This window comes from Phaseolus vulgaris, chromosome 11 (assembly GCF_000499845.2).
Source record: "Phaseolus vulgaris cultivar G19833 chromosome 11, P. vulgaris v2.0, whole genome shotgun sequence".
Classification (NCBI taxonomy): domain Eukaryota; kingdom Viridiplantae; phylum Streptophyta; class Magnoliopsida; order Fabales; family Fabaceae; genus Phaseolus; species Phaseolus vulgaris.
This window is the reverse complement of record NC_023749.2, coordinates 12207762-12216709: the sequence shown is the minus strand read 5'-3', so window position 1 is coordinate 12216709 and position 8948 is coordinate 12207762. Positions and strand designations below refer to the sequence as shown.

General features: G+C 29.1%; 1 pseudogene; it reads right to left on the bottom strand.

The window, feature by feature from the left end:
- Positions 1-414: 414 nt before the first annotated feature.
- LOC137834361 (probable leucine-rich repeat receptor-like serine/threonine-protein kinase At3g14840) lies at positions 415-1343 on the bottom strand (annotated as a pseudogene).
- Positions 1344-8948: the final 7605 nt, after the last annotated feature.

The following is an 8948-nucleotide window of genomic DNA, read 5'->3' as shown; positions in this document are numbered from 1 at the left end:
ATCTAGGGAATCATTTAGTTATTTTTCTAAGTATTCCCAAGCGATATCACTTTTTTTTTCAGCAAAGAATTAAATAAATTAAATTAAAAGGACACTTCGGGGTGTCCCAACCCTTATACAGAACTAACAACAGCAAATCTAAAAAACAATTAAAACAGAAAAATAAGAATAAAAATCTGCATGATATACCCGGAATAACGACGAGGCAAGCCTAATCTTTTCATCAAAGCTTGGGCTCATAACAATAAGCATGAGTCAGGTCTACTTCCTCACCACAGCACCAAAAAGATTGGGCCCTGAAAAGCAAAACCAGCTCACATGCATAGCTGTACATACAACTTGCATATTTCATCCTTCCCATACACCACCCAAATCTGCTCAAGAGTACATAATCTGCTAAGTGGTGATAATTATCTAATGACTCTTCTCTTGGAAAGAAGAATCCATGTTGATAGAATATAAACCTATATCAGACATAAATGTTAAAGTTTCACCCATTGAGATGCTCTCTTCTTGAGTTTCTTGAGTTTTATTTTCTTTCTCGTACTGTAATATTGTTGCATCTCCAACTTCTTTCCATCTAATATTTCACTTGTATCTACTACCACCTCTGGAACTTTAGTTTTTCCTTCAAGCATGCATACAACAGAAGCCATGGTGGGTCTATGCATTGGGGAAACTTGCGTACATAATAGAGCCACATTAATCATTACCACTACTTCATCTTTTCTGAAATCCTTACCCCGCCTCTCATCAACTAGGTCCATTAGATCATTTTGTTTTTTCAAGAGATGCACCACATGAACGAGAGAGAAACATCCTTCCATTGGCCAATTCATGTTATTACTTTTTCCGCTAACAATTTCTAGTGCAACAATACCAAAATTATACACACCTGCTTTATCAGTTAAATAACCATGCATTGCATATTCTGGAGCCATGTATCCATAGGTGCCAGCTACTCTGGTAGTTATGTGTGTGTTGCCCTCTTCATCAAGTTTGTCCAAACCAAAATCAGATATCTTTGGGTTGAGATCTTTGTCTAGTAACACATTAGTGGCCTTGATGTCTCTGTGAACTATCTTTAGCCTTGACTCTCCATGGATGTAAGCCAAACCTCTAGCAATACCAACACAGATCTTTTGCCTTGTTGACCAATTCAGCTTCAATTCAGATTTTTCTGGTTCAAATAAAGCACGAGCAAGACGTGCCATCTGAGAGAACACCCTTGTATACAGGACCAAAACCTCCTTCTCCAATCTTGAAGCTAAAATCAAAGTTTTTAGTTGCAGCTTTGATTTTTCTTAAGCTAAATAAGCCCGTTTGGAAATCTACACCCATTAATTCTTGCCAACATCAGCTTCGTCAATCTGCCCCCTACCAACAACATAATCAAGCCAAGAATACCAGCCTTTGACATGTGTTCTTCTAACACTTTAACCTGCACCACTTAACACTACCTTCCAAACCTTTCAGCTATTTCAAAAAATAATACATACCCATAACAGTGATCATAGAATAAATCATTGACAGATTTATAACAAAACCAGCAAACCATGTACTTAATTGAGAAAACAGTAATTATGCTTATCTCTTTTTATTTTGTTGCCATATTAATGCATGTTAAAGGCGATAAGATCCAATCAGAGAAGGAGAACTTAACTTTTCTTTCTTAATGTTTCATCCACACCCATGTTTGTACTTGTGCCATAGTAAAGATTTCATCTACATCTATCTTTGTTTGGTTAAAAATAACCTTGTTTCTATGCTTCCAAATGCACCAAATCACTGAGACCCATAGACTTTTCCATAGTCTGTTGCCTTCTTGGTTAAAACACATACAAGAAAATTGTTCGAAATAATGAATCAAATCATTATGATCTACCGAACTAATTCCTGTCCAGTTAAAGCACATATTCCAAACCTTGGTTGATACATCACAAGTAACAAGAATGTGTGAGGTTGACTCCTCCTCCCTTCCACATAAAACACATATTGTATCCCCCAATAAAACTCCCCTTTTATGCAAATTCAACTTAGTTATTATCCTATTCGATAGGGCCCTCCACACATAAAACTGAGCTGATGGCATAACCTTTAAATTCCAAAGATACTCGAATACCCCTGACACCCCCCCATATGTCTGCTTGATTAATTTATTGTAAGCAGATTTAACCGAAAACGTGTATGATGGAGGATCATTCCATAGTCGTAAGTCCTCTTTGTTTGGATATAGTGACACCTGTGATAAGTTTTCCATAAACTCCTCTATCATCGTTCTTTCCCACTCAAACCATTCTCTTCTCCAGCTAAATTTCCACTCCCACCCCTATGTAGACCAACTTCCAAAGTTACCAATAGTTTTGTCTTTAAGATCAAAATTATTATATATTCTTTCATACCTACCTTTGAGTTGACCATTGGCTAGCCACTCATCTTCCCAGAATTTTATCTTGTCCCCGGATCCAAGTTGTCAAACCATATTTGAATTGACCCAATTGTCCCCTTGATCTGAAAGGCTAACCTTGAATAAATCATTCCACCATCTAGATTTATACCTATTTTGATCCGGTGTAAATGAGCTTGTCATACTCCACAATCCATACTTCGATTCAAGAACATCCTTCCAGAGACCCTTCTCAGTGGAACCCATTCTCCAAAACCATTTTGCCAAGAGTGCCTTATTGAATAAATCAATACTTTTAATACCTAACCGGCTCTTTCGCTTTGCATATGTTCTCCCAACTAGTCCATGCAATTTTCCTCCCTTCTGCTCCCCATCCCCATAGGAACTTCCTTTGTAATTTTGTGATCTCCTTGCATACTCCAACCAGGACTTTAAAAAAGATAGAAAAAATAGTGGTATGGCATTGATGACAGATTTTATAAGGCAAACTCTTCCCGCGAAGGAGAGATTCCTCCCTTTCCATATCGAGAGTTTCTTTCTTATCTTCGATAATACCGGATCCCAAAAGGAGCACCTAGCCTGATTACCACCAATAGGTAGGCCTAAGTATGTGAATGGTATATCCATTAGGCTGCAATGAAGTATCTCTGAGTACATTTTTACCTATCACTTGTTGTCTTAGGCTGCGAATGGTATATCCATTAGGCTGCGATATCACTTGTTGTCTTAAATTCGTGAATGAATGTCATGACCTCAAACTGTATGAGAGGTTCATATTTTTTGGCATATGCAACCACATATTGTAGATCATCGTCATCTTGAATGGTCAAGCAACGATATTAAGTCCATAGTCCATTCATTGTTAGTGGACAACGATAAAGCAAATCAACCGTGTATGATTTGCCGTTCAAAGGGATGAACAAATTTAAAATAATTTGTTTTAGAGTTGTGAGTGTCATACAATTGTTTACTTTTATATATCTAGTAACTTCAATTACGAATTGTGATGACATGAGTTCGTCCGTCAAAAATGAACCAAAGTCATCATAGATTGAAAAGCCATTATCTAACAAAAATTAATTACATATTTAATAAGTAATTGTTCAAAACCTATATTAATTGTACTAAAAAAAACAACGACTAACCTACACATTATTACTATCATCGATGAATTCCTATGAATTGTGCAAGCTAAGATTCCGCCAAAACTAATTTCACTCACGTATACAATTTTTTTTTTTATAAAAAAGCATATATTAATAAAATTACAAACAATACTTAATAGCAGTTACAAACAAACAAAAAATGTATTTATTAGGAACTCTCATAGCTGTAATACTTTAGATATACAGGATTGCTGATAAAAAAAAAAACTTTAGATATACAGGTGAATAAATAAATAAATAAAAATGGATGACAGTGTAAAACAAGAAATAATATTGGTAAAAATCTGAAGTTAATTTCCATTTTACATAAACTTGAAACACCTGCATCACTTACAATGATTCCTTGACTAATTTTTTCACATGAAATTTCTGAACAATGCTCGATAGAACAACCTTTATCTGTAAACATTCGAAATTAACTTAATTTAAGATTCGAAGCTTAATTAAATTCTTCCACTGAACTTTCTTTATTTCTGCATTGATAAAAGATCTGTTAATGGTTGAGATGTGTGATACATCTGTTGAGTGCATTGGGATGCTAATTTGGCTTCCATTTGTATTCACTTTCTGTCATTATTGCATAACTTCAACCTTCCATGTCTGTCATACATTGCATATCCAAACATTTTTCAGTACCAAAATATTTATATATTTCTAAGTTTTAAAGAAAAACACAAAAATGCCTAGAATAAATTTGTTTATTATTTTTAAAACAAGAGAAGAAGAAAAAGAAGAAAAGCTCGATTTAAAATATGTGGTTCCTGGCAAATCCAATGCAATATGAACAGTCAAAAACGCTTCAAGAAAAATGGTTATTTTTCTAGTTTCAATCAATTCTCCTTTTTACAAAAAGCAAAGCAAAATGATTTTATTTTTGCAATATATCATGTAAAAATGGGATATTTTGATTTGGTTTTTGAAAAAAAAAATTGGTTGAAACTAGAAAATGATATTTTTTTGAGTTATTTCAAGAAGCATGCAGAAAAGACCTATGAAAGAACAATACATTTATGGTTAGTTGCATGCCATTTTGTCATCTTCCAGAGCTGTGTATATCAGAACAAAGAACAAGACATGAAACGTGTAAAAATTAGTTAAAAATAATAACTACTTCAATTAATATATAATATCAAATATTCATCCCTTTAATCATTTAATTTACAGTTTTATACTTAGGTTATTACTTAAATCATATCTATGTATTGTTATTAATAAATTAATCAAATATACGAATTTTCGTGGTGTTGCAAACAAAAGTCAAGATATATATATATATATATATATATATATATATATATATATATATATATATATATCCAATAAATATATATAAATACTTTTGTCCATTAAAAAAAGACAAGGAGATAAGATAATGTGATTTTTTTTATAAAAAATAATTAAATTAAAAAAATATATCTCAACCCTAATATAAAAAATCTAAGATAATCTCTAAAGATTATTTCAAATAAAAAAAAATATAAGAGTTGAAACATTCTTCAAATACTTCCTTTAATTTTATTATTATTATTTTTAGATACAAAGATTTAATTTTAAGGTTTTTTTGACCATGATGGGTTATTTTTTTTTTGTTTTTTTTCAAAATGGGGTCCGTTTAAAAAAAATTATAAATTTAGGCAAGTCGTGTCAATTCAGTACGACTTCATATGCAGAAATCGTTCCAATTAGGCACGACTTCTGCCATGTCATACTGAAGTCGTGCCAACTTGGCACGACTTCTGCCCTGTCATATAGAAGTCGTGTCAAGTTGGCACGACTTCTGCCACGTCATATTTTTTTTTAATTTTATTGTTTATATATTGGATAGTAAGTTATGTAATGTTAAAAATTAATTTGATACATAATTTTCTAAGAGTGTTAGTTTTAAGGAACAAAAAATTGGATAATCGTGTATGGATCATGTTTGATGGTAATGTAATACAATAACTTGATTATTTGATTAATTAAAAAATGAAGAAAATTGTTATTGAATTTGAAAATAAATAGATAAATGAAAAATTATTATATTTGGAAAATAAATAGAGAATTATTGTTGTGAATTTGCAAAATAAATAGCTTGAGAAGTAATGATTTTACAAAACACGTAATGATGAGAAGAAATTAATTTTTAACATTACATAACTTACTATCCAATATATAAACAATAAAATAAAAAATTATGACGTGGCAGAAGTCATGCCAAGTTGGCACAACTTCAGTATGACGGGGCAGAAGTCGTACCAAGTTGGCACGACTTTAGTATGACATAGCAGAAGTCGTGCCTAATTGGGACGACTTCTGCATATGAAGTCGTCTCAATTAAGTACGACTTGCCTAAATTTGTAATTTTTTTTAAACGGACCCCATTTTAGTAAAAACAAAAAAAAATAACCCAATCATAATAAAAAAACCTAATTTTGAGGGAGAATGTTTAAGAAAATTGATGTGAAAAATTCACATTCCAACATTAGCTTATACATTATCACCTATTTCAACATTCACTTACTTAACACTGTTTTTTTAATGTCTTCTTCTGACATAATAAAATTGGCATACAAAGTACATTGCTGTCAAAGATGCATTTGCCTTCTTCGGAAAATAATTATAAGAAAAATTGTCTTACTACTTTAAAAAAAAATTGCTTTGCAAATTACTTCAATTCCAACTGTGATGCACTAAAATATTCCTCAAAACAAAACAAAGAAAACTTATACTAGAGAAGAAGAAAAGAAATCTGTTATTTAAAATAATAAATAAAATAATTATTTTTTTCTTAGAAGAGTAGAAACTATAGTAACATTATGTAATTATTATTGTTATTGATTTATACTCTTCTAAAGAAAAATTATTTATTTTATTTAGTATTTTCAAATAACAGAAAAAATATAAAGTGATAAACTCTCACCTATATTCTTTTCTTTTTCTTTCTATTGGAAGCTTTCTTTGTTCTGTTATGAGGAATTTTTAAATGCATCACAGTTTGAACTGAAATTTCCTTGAAAACAATAATTCTTTAAAACTAGAAAAAAAAATTATTTTTAATTATTTTCATAGGTAGGGAAATACATCTCTGACAATAATACTTTGATACTTTGCAATGTTATGTCAGATTAGAAGAAAAGAAAAGACAATGTTAAATATAGTGCAGATTGAAATATTTTTTTATCAGAAAAAAATAAATATAATTAAAGATATTTAAAGAGTGTACAAACCCTTTTGACAAAGAAAACCAATTCAAAGTGGACTTTTTTTAATTCAATATCTTTGATTATTATTTTACTTCATTTAACATATTTTTTTTATATTTATTAATATATGTATTGTGAAACTATTATGATTAATTGGTACATATGTATAAAATTAATGTCATGATTAATTAAACTAAACATGCAATATTTTATAACCAATTGAATCTGATGTGACTAATTACTTTTAGTTAGATTTTTATAAATCATATTAATTGTAAAAGGATTAACTTTTAAATCTCTTTATTCTTATTTTTTTTAATAAATAGTCATAATAATTAGACATGCATGCAATTTAAGATTCAAATTTATCACTGAGTTTTCCACTTGTATAGCTAAATGTCAAATTGAATATGTGAGATATAAAATAAATGCGTGTATTATCTCAAATCATAAAAAAAATATGAGTATTTGATATTTCACATGAAAAAGTTACATAGTATAAAAAATCTCATTAGATTAGCATCTAAAAGCTAATGCAGCATAATAAACAAGTTTCTTATTATGTTTAACTTTTTAATATTTCTCACAAATAATGTATTTATTTTACTTCTTATATTATTATGTTGCCTATAGTTTTGGGATATTATTATATTGCGTAAAGTTTTGGGATGTTAAGCTAATAACATTCTTTATTATGTAATATTTTTTACTGATTTTTTATGCATTGCGATAGATGAATGCATCATGCATTTATATCTTACATTTACCTATAAAACTTTAGAAAAGTTAAAGTTTAAAAAGCATAATAATGAATTTGAATCCAAACCTTGCATGAGTGCCATATATATTTTTATCCTCTTAAATGATTGGAATCAATTAATTATAATCCTCCATGACCAAATTTAATTAATAATAAAATCTAAACCATGACTCAAAATATAATAACACAATGCATATTACGAAGTGGACTTTAAGCCTAACTCAACCCCATAAAACCGGCTCATAAGGTTGAGGTTTGCACCCACTTATATACAATGAAAGACTATAATCTCTAGTCGATGTGGGATCTCCAACAATGCATGAGATTAAAATCAAGAAAAAAATTATTAAATTAATTAAAATGGTTATCAAATCTTACCAAGTAGTCACAAAGGATTGGTTCAAGAACAACAAAACAAAAAATAAGATAAATTACACTCACAAATTAATTATGACATGCATGTAACTTAAAGTAATAATCTCAAAACGCAATTTATTCAATTCACAATAATGAACAATAACTTCCCCCTATACCAGTCAGTGTTAGAAAATAATTTTGGTGAATTAATATGATGATAATGTAATGTTTTCTCCTTCACAATGGTGTTTCTCTTCTTACCTGTCTGCAAAAATGGCATGGTTTAGAAGATAGAATAATAGAGAATATCATTTGTGAATAATAGGGAACAGAACATAAATATCATTTGACTATAACACATAAATATGAATTAATTTTTTTTTATTTCATAAATTTATTAGATTGAACAAAATGATATATATATATATATTAATCCTTTATTTACAATAAATAAGAAAGAATATTTGCTTATTAAAGAATTGAAATTGAAACAAATAAATATTAGACCAAAAATTTGCAGAAGATTTTGGAAATTTTGAGAGGATGTGAAAAATGTTTACTTACTCCAAATGAAAACTCTACATTTGCAGCTTCTCCGCAGAGAATCGAAAAAATATTATGAAAGAAATGGAAATTAAAGAAGACACATAAATATGAGATCCACCATCTTATTTATGTGGTTGAAAATTTTTATTATATATTAATTAATTAATTTTATAAAAATTACTTGTGAATAATGTTTTAAGAAATCAATAAATTATGAAATAATAATTTTTCAAACACGCATAAATATTAACGCCTTGAAGTATAAATTGTTAAATAATATCTTTTTATGATATACATAAATATTAATTAACATTTTTTAAATCATATTTTAAAAATAGATATTTAATATCGGTTAGAGTAGGCACTTAACAGATTTATATAAAAATTGGAAAAAAATTATAACAAGAGATTTGTTATCTTTAAATTTTAGTTGTTGAATTAAAAATAATACACAATTCACATTTATTATCAAAAAGTGAAAATTCATAACATATAAATTTTAATTTATTAAAAACAGTTAAAAAGTC